The 15,317-nt window shown below is 44.9% G+C and overlaps 1 protein-coding gene across 4 annotated transcripts in view; it reads left to right on the forward strand.

The window, feature by feature from the left end:
• The first annotated feature begins 335 nt into the window (after positions 1–335).
• Positions 336–15,317, forward strand: part of LOC143766528 (uncharacterized) — a 40,856-nt gene continuing 25,874 nt past the window's right edge. For 2 of the 4 annotated variants that reach the window (XM_077254288.1, XM_077254292.1), the window contains exon 1: positions 336–436. The gene's annotated coding sequence lies outside the window, so the exon portion shown is untranslated. Of the gene's footprint in view, positions 437–897; positions 1,054–1,705; positions 1,752–15,317 lie in introns of those variants that run through there. The other 2 variants (XM_077254290.1, XM_077254291.1) reach the window with 2 other exon arrangements.

A 15,317-nucleotide genomic window follows, 5' to 3' on the forward strand; every position in this document is an offset into this window, starting at 1 on the left:
TATACCTGACAGGAGCCCATACAGTCTATATCTACAATAATATATACCTGACAGGAGTCAGTACAGTCTATATCTACAATAATATATACCTGACAGGAGCCCGTACAGTCTGTATCTACAGTAATATATACCTGACAGGAGCCCGTACAGTCTGTATCTACAATAATATATACCAGGAAGGAGCCCATAAAACTCTAGCATCTTCAGTAATGAGCCGGCTAGAGTGTATGGGCTGCAGTCAGGACCTGGAAGGAGCCCATACACTCTAGGCTCAACCCACTCCACATATATGGCTGTTGTGTGCGCATAGGACCTGTGATGAGGTCACATGAGGGGAGGAGTCAGGGTCACATGATCAAGAGCCTCAGTGTATGCAGGACTCTGCTGTGCTGACAAGTATTCAGCTCGTCTGCTGGTGCTGCTCCTTTAAGAACTGGTAACGTTGCTAAAAGTAGAACAATTCCCCCCATTACGTGATTGGATCCCCCCAGATCTTTCATAGATCTTAGTGATATTACAGATGGGAGATTCCAAGAGCGCTAGATTCAGGGGTAATCCTAGTGCTGACTGAGCCATGCGCCTCCATCTAAGAGAGCGGCCACAACCCCAGATGATGCAGCGGCCGGAGCAATGTTATTGATGGAGGGAATTTCTGAGAGCAGCAAATTAATAAGAATGTTTTACCGGAACCTCCTGGGGCATCAAGGAAAACCGTCTCCCATTTCCACCTGTAATCTGAGCCATAATTGCCAAGACTTATTTACTGGGACAAATCCCCTCATCTTCCCCAAATCCTGGCTTTTCCCTCCCAGAATATCTCTCCCATAACACAAAGGCTGGTGGAGCTGGTGCCGGTGACCTGATGCTATTAGAGGGTCACTACTGACACATTGGCTCCTTCCTTCTAGAGTCAGGAGGACTGTGGTGGATCTGTCGGCAGTGACATTTATGGCTAAGTCCGGATGACCTCTCCTGTGCTCTCTATGGATATCTCCTCTAGGATATTCTGTGTATTTGTCCCACAGAGCCCGGGGATTGGAAGGTGCACAGGTTGTAGGTATTATAGGGAGCAGGTTAGAAGATGAGGAGGAAAGCGAGTGAGGGACGCCTCCTGCAATGTCAGGTCCCGGTGTGGACCATCCTCCATCAGACCACGCTTTTGCCATGGCCTCCCTTTAAGTGTTTGTTGGCTCAGTTGTATGTACAGAAGACGCTCGCTCTCCACCTTGGCATACAGATCTACTATACACTGATGAGAAAGTTGCCTCCATTGTTGTCTGGTCATTATTTAGTAGGTGTAGAAGTCCATAGCTGATATTTGTTATTGGTTGGTTTATTGGTCGGCCTCGCAGTGTTGGGATCAGTCTGTGTTAGATTATAGTGATCGCCATCTTGGCCATTCCACAATATTATCGGATATTGCAGAGCATTATATGATCTATGTGATTCTGTAATATGCTGAATATTTTCACTTTGTCGCTGAATAATTATATCTCGGCTTAGAAAGTCCCGTCCAACCATTACAATAGCTGCTTCATTAACACCGGGAGAAGTAAATCTCCTTTTGTGTCTTGTCTGCTCTTATTACACCCTGATATTCTGCACTTGGCATTCTTTATAAGGCTGTATTATAAAGGTTTACTAACTGATTGTGTTGATGGAAAACTCTTTGCAAATTCAAAGCAATATCTTTGTGTCTCAGGTATAACTTCACAACGTCGATCAGCTTGTATCTGTTCGTCTCACAAAAAGTAAGGTTGGAAAAATTTTAGATTTTTGTTTACTACAGGAAGTATCAAACTATTTTGCAATATTTTTGTCTCTGGACTTGAAAAGTTGGCATAAATCTTCTTCCTTAAGTCCAGCTGTCTTACCAAAGGATGTAATCTGGAAAGATGAACTGTGTCTCCTAATAATCTGCAGAAAATGCTTAGACTCATGAGTTGTTCCCAACATGTATGAAAAAAGTGGTTAGAGAGGTAGAGTTAAAGGTGGCAAATTGACTTTACCATTCACCACCACACACCAGGCGATTTAAAGTTAAACATTTTTGCTTGACAATATTCTCATATTACGTCCATTTTGCACATTATGACTTTAAGACGTGACCTATAGTCCTGAATTGGGTCGTGGTGAAACGCTTTCAAACTCAAGTCAGCTTCCTTCGTCATTTTGACAACATTCATCCTTTTGTTCAGATGTTTCTGCATCCCTTGATTCAGGGTGTGTCATCCATTTCTCATGAAGACGACATTCCCATTGTTCAGATGTTTCCGCATGGTGTGATTCAGCCTGTCTCATCCATTGCCTTTCAAGCCAGGACTCACATTGTTCACTTGTCTTAGCTGTTTGAGGCAGTTTTGCTTTCTGAGCTTTTGGATTAACTTGCCCAATAGATGGTCATTTTTTTATGGAATTTTAAAATAGTTCTTAGTATTATGACCCTTAGTAATCACCTCACAATGATCAGAGATCTAATAGGTAAATCTATGTATATAAATCAGGAATTGTGTGACTGCCTCACAGTCAGACTGTTCTAGTTGTCCATAGCAACCACAGCTCAGCTTTCACTTTACCTCAGGAGCTTCAAAGCTGAAAGATGCACTCTGGTTGCTATAGGTATCCAGAACGATCTCCTCTTACTGTGAAGCAATTCACAGTTAATTTTGCAAGAGCCATTGTTATAATTACAGACTTTAGAGTGATTTATCAGGTTGCCCCACACTATATGGTTGCTGACTCTTTAAGATCGACTCTGGGCGCTGTCTCTCTAATCTTTAGGACCTTTTGGGCAACAAGTGTGGTTTTGCAGTCAACACACAGACGCGCATTTTCTCCTTTATTTTAATAGAGCCTGAATTCGGGGGGACAAATTTCGCGAAGGGGGATATTTTGAGTTTTAACCCCTTAGTGACAGAGCCAATTTGGTACTTAATGACCGAGCCAATTTTTATAATTCTGACCACTGTCACTTTATGAGGTTATAACTCTGGAACGCTTTAACGGATACCGCTGATTTTGAGACTGTTTTTTAGTGACATATTGTACATCATGTTAGTGGTAACATTTCTTCAATATTACTTGCGATTATTTATGAAAAAAATGGAAATATGGCCAAAATGTTTAAAATTTTGCAATTTTCAAACTTTGTATTTTTATGCCCCTAAATTAGAGAGATGTCACATAAAATAGTTAATAAATAACATTTCCCACATGTCTACTTTACATCAGCACAATTTTGGAAACAAAATTTTTTTTTGTTAGGGAGTTATAAGGTTTAAAAGTTGACCAGCAATTTCTCATTTTTACAACACCATTTTTTTTTTAGGGACCACATCACATTTGAAGTCATTTTGAGGGGGCTATATGATAGAAAATAACCAAGTGTGACACCATTCTAAAACCTGCACCCCTGTGCTTAAAACCACATTCAAGAAGTTTATTAACCCTTTACGTGCTTCACAGAAACTGAAACAATGTGGAAGGAAAAAATGAACATTTAACTTTCTTTGCAAACATTTTAATTTAGAACCATTTTTTTATTTTCACAAGCGTAAAAACAGAAATTTAACCATAAATTTTGTTGTGCAATTTCTCCTGAATACGCCGATACCCCATATGTGGGGGTAAACCACTGTTTGGGCGCACCGCAGAGCTTGGAAGAGAAGGAGCGCCGTTTGACTTTTTCAATGCAGAATTGGCTGGAATTGAGATCGGACACCATGTCATGTTTAGAGAGCCCCTGATGTGCCTAAACAGTGGAAACCCCCCACAAGTGACACCATTTTGGAAACTAGACCCCTAAAGGAACTTAACTAAATTTGTGGTGAGCACTTTAAACCGTCAGGTGCTTCACGGAAGTTTATAACGTAGAGCCGTGAAAATAAAAAAATCGCATTTTTTCTACAAAAAGGATCTTTTTGCCACAAAATTTTTATTTTGACAAGGGTAACAGGAGAAATTAGACCACAATAGTTGTTGTGCAATTTCTCCTGAGTACGTTGATACCCCATATGTGGGGGTAAACCACTGTTTGAGCGCACCGCAGAGCTTGGAAGAGGAGTGCCGTTTTACTTTTTCAATGTAGAATTGGCTGGAATTGAGATCGGACACCATGTTGCGTTTGGAGAGCCCCTGATGTGCCTAAACAGTAGAAACCCCTACAAGTGACCGCATTTTGGAAACTAGACCCCTTAAGGAACTTATCTAGATGTGTGATGAGCACTTTAAACCCCCAAGTGCTTCACAGAAATTTATAACGTAAAGCCGTGAAAATAAAAAATCCTTTTTTTTTCCCTCACAAATGATTATTTAGCTTGCAATTTTTTATTTTATCAAGGGTAACAGGAGACATTGGACCCCAAAATCTGTTGAACAGTTTTTCCTGAGTATGCTGATACCCCATATGTGGGGGGGGCACTGTTTGGGCACCCATCAGGGCTTGGAAGGGAAGGAGCGCCGCATGGAATGCAGACTTTGATGGGATGGTCTGCGGGCGTCATGTTGCATTTGCAGAGCTCCTGATATACCTAAACAGTAGAAACCCCCCACAAGTGACCCCATTTTGGAAACTAGACCCCCAAAGAGCTTATCTTGATGTGTGGCAAGCACTATGAACCCCCAACTGCTTCACAGAAGTTTATAATGTAGAGCCATGAAAATAAAAAAAATCATATTTTTTCCACAAAAATGATCTTTCCACCCCCAAATTTTTACTTTCACAAGGGTAACAGGAGAAATTGGACCCCAAAATTTATTGTCCAATTATTATGCTGAGTATGCTGATACCCCATATGCGGGGGTAAACCACTGTTTGGGCGCATGGCAGAGCTCGGAAGGGAAGGAGCGCCGTTTTGGAATGCAGACCTTGATAGAATGGTCTGCGGGTGTTATGTTGCGTTTGCAGAGCCCCTGATATACCTAAACAGTAGAAACCCCCCACAAGTGACCTCATTTTGGAAACGACCCCCCAAGGAACTTATCTGGATGTGTGGTGAGAACTTTGAAGTGCTTCACAGAAGTTTATAATGCAGAGTCGTGAAAATAAAAAATATTTTTTTTTCCACAAAAAAGATTTTTTAGCCCCCCAATTTTTATTTTCACAAGGGTAACAAGAGAATTTGGACCCCAAAAGTTGTCCAATTTGTCCTGAGTACACTGATACCCCATGTGTGGGGGGACCACTGTTTGGGCACATGGCAGAGCTCAGAAGGGAGGGAGCACCATTTGACTTTTTGAGCGCAAAATTGGCTGTGGCGTTTAGAGACCCCCTGATGTACCTAAACAGTGGAAACCCCCAAATTCTAACTCCAACCCTAACCCCAACACACCCCTAACCCTAATCCCAACCAATCCATAATCCTAATCACAACCCTAATGATTAGGGTTGAGCAAAACGGATCGGTCATTTTCATAAGTCGCCGACTTTTGGCAAAGTCGGGTTTCATGACACCCGACCCGATCCCAGCGTGGGATCAGCCATGCGGTACACGTTCTTCGCGCCAAAGTCGCGTTTCATATGACACTTAAAGCGCCATTTCTCAGCCAATGAAGGTGCACGCAGAGTGTGGGCAGCGTGATGACATAGGTCCTGGTCCCCACCATCTTAGAGAAGGGCATGGCAGTGATTGGCTTGCTTTCTGCGGCGTCACAGGGGCTATAAAGGGGCGTGCATGCCGACCGCCATCTTACTGCTGCTGATCTGAGCATAGGGAGAGGTTGCTGCCGCTTCGTCAGAAGCAGGGATAGCGTTAGGCAGGGTAAATTAACCCCCAAACCGCTTGTGCTGTAGCGATTTCCACTGTCCAACACCACCTTTTCTTTGCAGGGACAGTGGAGGCAAGATTTCTGTGCAACAGCTCTGTAGCTTATAAGGCTCCCTGATCGCTGCGTTGCTGTGTGTACGCCGCTGTGCAAACCAACTGCTTTTTTCAAAGCACAAATCCTGTTGCTCCCTCCTTTCTGCACAGCTATCTTGTTTGTTTGTCCTCATTTTTTGTGTACAGCAGTCCTTTTAATTGCTGCCTGCCATACTTTTCAGAGATTATTGTAGGGAGATAGTAATTGTAGTACAGTCCCTTTTTTTTTTTAATATCTTCCAGCCACTTTTAGCCCCTGAAACTATGTAGTGTAAAACAGTGGGCCTGTATTTTTCTGCACTGTCCCACACCTAAGAAGGGAGATTTATATTGCCAATCAGTGCATCTGTGCCAGTGCTGTCTGTGGTATCTCTGTCAGTCATTTTGTGCCACAGAAACTATACTGTGATATAGTGGGCCTGATTAAATCACTTGTTTCCCATAAAAAAAAAAAAATAAATAAAATAAAGGGAGAATAATCTTGCCAAATCTGTGCATCTGTGCCAGTCCTGTCTGTGGTATCTGTCATTCATTTTGTGCCACAGAAACTATACTGTCATACATTGGGCCTGATTAAATCACTTGTCTCCCATATATATATATATATATATATATATATATATATATATATATATATATATATAAAAAATTAAAATAAAGGGAGAATAATCTTGCCAAATCTGTGCATCTGTGCCAGTGCTGTCTGTGGTATCTGTCATTCATTTTGTGCCACAGAAACTATACTGTGATATAGAGGGCCTGATTAAATCACTTGTCTCCCATATAAAAAAAAATTAAAATAAAGGGAGAATAATATTGCCAAATCTGTGCATCTGTGCCAGTGCTGTCTGTGGTATCTGTCGTTCATTTTGTGCCACAGAAACTATACTGTGATATAGTGGGCCTGATTTATTCACTTGTCTCCCATATAAAAAAAATAAATAAAATAAAGGGAGAATAATCTTGCCAAATCTGTGCATCTGTGCCAGTGCTGTCTGTGGTATCTGTCATTCATTTTGTGCCAAAGAAACTATTCTGTGATATAGTGGGCCTGATTAAATCATTTGTCTCCCATAAAAATAAATAAATAAATAAAGGGAGAATAATATTGCCAAATCTGTGCATCTGTGCCAGTGCTGTCTGTGGTATCTGTCAGTCTTTTTGTGCCACAGAAACTATACTGTGATATAATGGGCCTGATTTATTCACTTGTCTCCCATATCTAAAAAATAAAATAAAGGGAGAATAATCTTGCCAAATCTGTGCATCTGTGCCAGTGCTGTCTGTGGTATCTGTCAGTCATTTTGTGCCACAGAAACTATACTGTGATATAGTGGGCCTGATTTTTCCCTGCATTCTCCCACACATAAAGAGGGAGATTTCTATTGCCAGTGTGTGCATCTGCGTCAGTCCTGTTACTGGCATATCTGCCAGCCTCTTTCTGCCAATCAAACTGTGTAGTGTAATCCAGTGGGCCTGATTTTTCCCTGCATTCTCCCACACATAAAAAGGAGATTTCTATTGCCAGTGTGTGCATCTGCGTGCGTCAGTCCTGTTAGTGGCGTATCTGCCAGCCTCTTTCTGCCAATCAAACTGTGTAGTATAATCCAGTGGGCCTGATTTTTCCCTGCATTCTCCCACACATAAAGAGGGAGATTTCTATTGCCAGTGTGTGTATCTGCGTGCATCAGTCCTGTTTGTGGCATATCTGCCAGCCTCTTTCTGCCAATCAAACTGTGTAGTGTAATACAGTGGGCCTGATTTTTTCCTGCATTCTCCCACACATAAAAAAGGGAGATTTAAATTCACAACAAGTTTACGTACACCTTCTACCTGCTTGTACAGGACCACATAATGGTTGCTAGTTTGGTTTCATTTTTCCAAGAATGAGGAAGTCTGGTGGAAGAGGTTGTGGCCGTGGGCGGTCATTGCCAGCTGGTAATGATGGTAGTGGTGATGGTCGTGGAGCATCAGGTGGTCGTGGGAAAAGCAATATAGACCCTAAGTCTTGAGTTGTTGAACCAGCGTCATCGTCTGGCTACACAAGTGTTATGATCCTTAGTGGCGTAGGATCACAAATCTGACCAGCTAAGTAGGAGAACATAGGACGAGCTCTGGGGATGTGGTAACTGGACTGACCGCAAACCTGATCCTAACCGCACACACTATAGGCAGCTGTGGAACGTTCCTAAAATCCTAGACGTCTCTTCACAGCCTGAGAAACTGGCTACCCCTAGAGAGAAATAGAAGCCTCACTTGCCTCAGAGAAATAACCCCAAAGTTTAGAACAGCCCCCCGCAAATAATAACGGTGAGTAAAGGAGAAAGCACAAACGCAGTAATGAAAACAGGTTCAGCAAAGGAGGCCCGCTAATTACTAAACAGAAAGAGGACAGTAAAGAATCTATGCGGTCAGTACAAAACCCTATCCAAAAATATCCACGCAGAGGATGCAAGAACCCCCCACACCAACTAACGATGTGAGGGGAGAACCTCAGCACCCCAGAGCTACCAGCAAGCGAAAAGATCACATATTAGCAAGCTGGACTGAACTTATCATATACTGAGAAAACATATAGAACACAGATGAGCAAAAATAAACTAGCAAAAACTTAGCTTCTCTTGGAGAGCCAGATCACGAATGAAGTCAGGAGAGATCAAAACCAGCACTGAGTACAACGACAGCAGGCAAAGAGTGAAGGTCCAGGTGAGTTAAATAGAACACCTGAATAGCAGATGACGAGGCAGCTGATCCCAGCCACAGACCCGCAGAATGACAAAAGATCCACCAGAGGGAGCCCAAAGACAGAACTCACACAGTACCACTCACGACCACAGGAGGGAGTCCGAAAACAGAGTTCACAACAGTACCCCCCCTTGAGGAGGGGTCACCGAACCCTCATCAGAGCCCCCAGGGCGATCAGGATGAGCCACATGAAAAGCACGAACCAAATCGGCCGCATGAACATCAGAGGCGACAACCCAGGAATTATCCTCCTGACCATAGCCCTTCCACTTAACCAAGTACTGAAGCCTCCGCCTTGAAACACCAGAATCCAAGATCTTCTCCACCACGTACTCCAATTCTCCCTCAACCAGCACCGGGGCAGGAGGATCAACCGAAGGACCTAGCCACCAATTCTCTGGTACCAAAAATCCCAGGATGACCCGCCAACACCGAAGAATGAACCTCGGAAATAACTCTGCTGGTCCATCTATCAGGGACAAACAGTCTCTCTGGTGGACAACGGTCAGGTCTATCTGCCTGAAATTCCTCTAACACCCGTCGCACATCTGGGGAAATGGCAGACAAAATCACCCCCTCTCTGAGGATACCAGCCGGCTCAGAAACTCCAGGAGAGTCAGGCACAAAACTCCTAGAAAGAGCATCAGCCTTCACGTTCTTCGAACCAGGAAGGTACGAGACCACAAAATCAAAACGGGAGAAAAACAGCGACCATCGAGCCTGTCTAGGATTTAACCGTTTGGCAGACTCGAGATAAATCAAATTTTTGTGATCAGTCAAGACCACCACACGATGCTTGGCTCCCTCTAGCCAATGTCGCCACTCCTCAAATGCCCACTTCATTGCCAACAACTCCCGATTACCAACATCATAATTCCGCTCGGCAGGCGAAAATTTTCTTGAAAAGAAAGCACATGGCTTCATCACAGAGTCATCAGAGCTTCTCTCCAACAAAACAGCCCCTGCTCCAATCTCAGAAGCATCAACCTCGACCTGGAAGGGAAGAGAGACATCTGGCTGACATAAGACTGGAGCCGAAGAAAATCGGCGCTTCAGCTCCTGAAAGGCCTCCACGGCCGCAGGAGACCAGTTAGTCACATCAGAACCCTTCTTGGTCAAATCCGTCAAAGGCTTAACCACAGCAGAAAAATTAGCGATGAAGCGACGGTAAAAATTAGCAAAACCCAAGAACTTCTGAAGACTCTTAACCGATGTAGGTTGAGTCCAGTCATGAATAGCCTGGACCTTGACTGGGTCCATCTCAATAGTAGAAGGAGAAAAAATAAAGCCCAAAAAGGAAACCATCTGGACTCCGAAGAGACATTTTGAGCCCTTCACAAATAAGGCATTGGCACGCAGGACCTGAAATACCATCCTGACCTGCTTCACATGGGACTCCCAATCATCAGAAAAGACCAAAATATCATCCAGATACACAATCATAAATTTATCCAGATATTCTCGGAAGATGTCGTGCATGAAGGACTGAAACACAGAAGGGGCATTAGAAAGTCCAAAAGGCATCACCAAGTACTCAAAATGGCCTTTGGGCGTATTAAATGCTGTTTTCCATTCATCGCCCTGCTTTATACGCACAAGATTATACGCACCACGAAGATCTCTCTTGGTGAACCAACTAGACCCCCTAATCCGAGCAAACAGATCAGACAACAATGGCAAAGGGTATTGAAATTTGACCGTGATTTTATTTAGAAGGCGATAATCTATACAGGGTCTCAAAGAACCATCCTTCTTGGCCACAAAAAAGAATCCTGCACCAAGAGGGGACGAGGACGGGCGAATATGTCCTTTCTCCAAAGACTCCTTTACATAACTCCGCATAGCGGCATGTTCTGGCACAGACAAATTAAACAGTCGTCCCTTAGGGAACTTACTACCAGGAATCAAATTTATAGCACAATCACAATCCCTATGAGGAGGTAGGGCACTGGATTTGGGCTCATCAAATACATCCTGGTAGTCCGACAAAAATTCAGGGACTTCAGAAGGAGTAGAAGAAGCAATTGACACCAAAGGAGCATCGCCATGAATTCCCTGGCAACCCCAACTTGACATAGACATTGCTTTCCAATCCAGGACTGGATTATGAGCCTGCAGCCATGGCAGACCCAACACGACAACATCATGCAAATTATGTAGCACAAGAAAGCGAATCACCTCCTGATGTGCAGGAGTCATGCACATGGTCACTTGAGTCCAGTACTGAGGTTTATTCTTGGCCAATGGCGTAGCATCAATTCCCTTTAATGGAATAGGGAACTGTAAAGGCTCCAACATAAAACCACAGCGCCTGGCAAATGACAAATCCATCAAATTCAGGGCAGAACCTGAATCCACAAAATCCATAACTGAGTAGGATGACAGAGAGCAAATCAAAGTAACAGACAAAATGAATTTAGGCTGTACAGTACCAATGGTGGCAGACTTAGCGAAGCTCTTTATGCGCTTAGAGCATGCTGAGATAACATGAGAAGAATCACCACAGTAAAAGCACAACCCATTCTGACGTCTATGATTCTGCCATTCAATTCTGGTCAGAATCCTGTCACATTGCATAGACTCAGGTTTCTGTTCAGAAAACACCGCCAGATGGTGCGCAGGTTTGCGCTCCCGCAAACGCCGATCAATCTGAATGGCCAAAGCCATTGACTCATTCAAACTCGCAGGCGTGGGGAACCCCACCATAACATTCTTAAGGGCTTCGGAAAGACCTGTTCTGAAAATTGCTGCCAGGGCACACTCATTCCATTGAGTAAGCACTGACCATTTCCTAAATTTTTGACAATAAACCTCTGCTTCATCCTGACCCTGAGAGAGGGCCAACAAAGCCTTTTCTGCCTGGTCCTCAAGATTAGGTTCCTCATAAAGCAATCCAAGCGCCAGAAAAAACGCATCCACATTCAGCAATGCAGGGTCTCCTGGCGCCAGGGAGAATGCCCAATCCTGAGGGTCACCACGTAACAAGGAAATAATAATTTTAACTTGCTGAGCAGGATTACCAGAGGAACGAGGTCTCAAAGAAAGGAATAACTTGCAATTATTCTTAAAATTCAAAAACCTAGATCTATCTCCAGAAAACAACTCAGGAATAGGTATTTTAGGCTCTGACATAGGACTGTGAATGACATAATCCTGAATGCTGTGTACCCTTGCAGTAAGATGATCTATATTAGAAGTCAAACTTGGAATATCCATGTCTCCAGCTGAATTCAGAGCCACCCAGAGATTAAGGGGAGGAGAGATGCAAGACAAACTGCAGCAAAGAGAAAAAAATGCACTCAGGACTTCTCTTATCCCGCTTCTGCGATGCATTTAACACTTTCGGGCCTGCTGTACTGTTATGATCCTTCGTGGCTTAGGATCACAAATCTGACCAGCTAAGTAGGAGAACATAGGACGAGCTCTGGGGATGTGGTAACTGGACTGACCGCAAACCTGATCCTAACCGCACACACTATAGGCAGCCGTGGAACGTTCCTAAAATCCTAGACGTCTCTTCACAGCCTGAGAAACTGGCTACCCCTAGAGAGAAATAGAAGCCTCACTTGCCTCAGAGAAATAACCCCAAAGTTTAGAACAGCCCCCCACAAATAATAACGGTGAGTTAAATAGAACACCTGAATAGCAGGTGACGAGGCAGCTGATCCCAGCCACAGACCCGCAGAATAACAAAAGAGCCACCAGAGGGAGCCCAAAGACAGAACTCACACAGAACCACTCACGACCACAGGAGGGAGTCCGAAAACAGAGTTCACAACACACAAGGCCTCGAACGCTCCCTTTTCTGGGAGTAGGAAAACCGCTTTTAAAGCCGGAGCAGCAGGAACAAGTTTTGTCTTTCCTTGCTGACTCTGCCTCTAGCTCTTTCGCCTCCTCCTCGGAAAGTGCAAAATGTAAAAGCAGCGCGTCGTCAGTGGATGTTCCCGGTCAAGGACAGGTCGCTTCCTTGCGTTCTTCACCCAGAACAACAGAGAAGGATGCGTCAGGCAACACAACAGGTTACTCCATGGAGCTCTTTACACATACCGTTCCTGGGTTAGAAAGGGAAATTGTTAACAGGCCATGCCCATTACAAGATGTATCGGACATGGAGTGCACAGATGCACAGCCACAGCCAGATTATTATGCTGCTCCTTTGACTCAGATCAGAACATTGCCCTCGCAGTGTACTAATCCAGAATCTGACCCTGATGAGACTATTAAGCCCTTTCACGAACGCTATAGCACCGGTTACACGGTGACCCAGAGGAAGGTGCCCAAGACATAGAAGAGGAGGTCATAGATGACACAGTTTTTGACCCCGATTGGCAGCCATTGGGGGAACAGGGTGCAGGCGGCAGTAGCTCTGAAGTGGAGGAGGAGGAGCCGCAGCAGGCATCAACATCGCAATAGGTTCCATCTGGCAGGCCCATATCTGGTCAAAAACGTGTGGCAAAACCAAAACCAGTTGTAGGACAGCGTGGCCATCCAGTTAAAGTAGCTCAGTGTGCAATGCCTGAAAAGGTATCCGATAGTAGGAAGAGTGCAGTCTGGCATTTTTTTAACCAAGATCCAAATGATCAGTGCAAAGTCATCTGTAAGAAATGCTCAAGAACCTTCAGCAGAGGTCAGAATGTTAAAAATCTAAATACAAGTTGCATGCGTAGACATTTAACCACCATGCACTTGCAAGCCTGGACTAACTACCAAACGTCCCTTAACGTTGTAGCACCCTCTCACAATGAAGCTAGTAAGCAACGCTACATCCCTTCCCTCACTGTAAGCCCACCGTTTACCACACCACCTGCAGTAAATGTGGCGGTTTCGTCACAAGGCCAAAACAGTCAGGGAATCACCAGGTTCGTGGTAGGAAACACTGTATGTAGGGCAACAGCAAGAATACCATCACCAACCCTCTCTCAGTCTGCCATGTCCACCGACACCCCCGCTAGTTCCACCCTATGCAGCTCTTTAGTCCAGCTCACCCTACATGAGACTCTCGTTAGGAAAAGGAAGTACTCATCCTTGCATCCGCGTACACAGGGTTTGAACGCCCACATTGCTAGACTAATCTCGTTAGAGATGATGCCCTACCGGTTAGTTGAAACCGACGCTTTCAAAGCCCTGATGGACTACGCTGTACCACGCTACGGGCTACCCAGTCGACACTTCTTTTCGAGAAAAGCTATCCCAGCCCTCCACCAGCATGTAAAAGACCGCATTGTCCATACACTCAGGCAATCTGTGAGTAGAAAGGTGCACCTGACAACAGATGCATGGACCAGTAGGCATGGCCAGGGGCATTATGTCTCCGTCACGGCACACTGGGTTAATGTGGTGGATACAGGGTCCACAGGGGACAGCAATATTGGGACAGTTCTTCCTAGCCCACGGTATAGGAAACAGTTGGCTGTAGGCGTTCGTGCCCCCTCCTCCTCCTCGTCCTCCAGCAGAAGCGAGAGCTCGTCCACAGACCACAGTCGCACGACCACTCCATCCGCAGCTGGCACTGTTGCACACGAGGTGTCCCATTATGAAACAGCTAGTGGCAAGCGTCAGCAGGCTGTATTGGCAATGAAGTGTTTGGGCGACAACAGACACACCGCAGAAGTTCTGTCCGGGTTCTTGCAGCAAGAAAATCAGTCATGGCTGGGCACTGTACATCTTGAGGCAGGCAAGGTAGTGAGTGATAACGGAAGGAATTTTATGGCTGCCATAGCCCTTTCACAACTGAAACACATTCCTTGCCTGGCTCACACCTTAAACCTGGTGGTGCAGTGCTTTCTGAAAAGTTATCTGGGGTTACACGACCTGCTCCTGAAAGTGCGCAGACTTTGCTCGCACATCCGCGGTTCGCCCGTACACTCCAGCCATATGCAGAACCATCAGCGGTCTTTGAAACTTCCCCAGCATCGCCTAATCATTGACGTTGCAACAAGGTGGAACTCCACACTGCACATGCTTCAGAGACTGTGCAAACAGAGGCGTGCTGTTATGTATTTGTGGGAGGATACACATACATGGGTAGGCAGTTGGATGGCAGACATGGAGTTGTCAGGTGTGCAGTGGTCGAAGCTACAAGACCTGTATCAAGTCCTTCAGTGTTTTGAGGAATGCACACGGCTGGTTAGTGCAGACAACGCCATAATAAGCATGAGCATCCCCCTAATGCATCTGCTGATGCAAAGTTTGACGCACATAAAGGAGCAGGCATCTGCAGCCGAGGATGAGGGAAGCCTAGATGACAGTCAGCCATTGTCTGCTCAGGGAAGTCTACAGGACGAGGTGGCGGGCGAAGAGGAGGAGGACGAGGAGGATGATGGGGATGAGTATTTTTTGGATGAGGAATCTTCTCAGGGGCAATAGAAACTGCTGGCGTTGCAAGGCCGGGTTCAGGATTTTTGAGGGAGACAAGTGACGTTGATTTGCCCGAAAGTGCTCCTCAACCCAGCACATGCACTGATTTGACAACTGGAACATTGGCCCACATGGCGGATTATGCCTTGCGTATCCTCAAAAGGGACCCACGCATTGTAAAAATGATGACCGATGACGATTACTGGTTGGCCTGCCTCCTTGATCCTCGCTATAAATCCAAATTGCAAAATATCATGCCACATGAGAACCTCAAACAAATATTGGCAACCAAACAAGCTACTCTTGTAGACCGTTTGATTCAGGCATTCCCAGCACACAGCGCCGGTGATGGTTCTC

This window comes from Ranitomeya variabilis, chromosome 4 (genome assembly GCF_051348905.1).
Source record: "Ranitomeya variabilis isolate aRanVar5 chromosome 4, aRanVar5.hap1, whole genome shotgun sequence".
NCBI classification, from domain to species: domain Eukaryota; kingdom Metazoa; phylum Chordata; class Amphibia; order Anura; family Dendrobatidae; genus Ranitomeya; species Ranitomeya variabilis.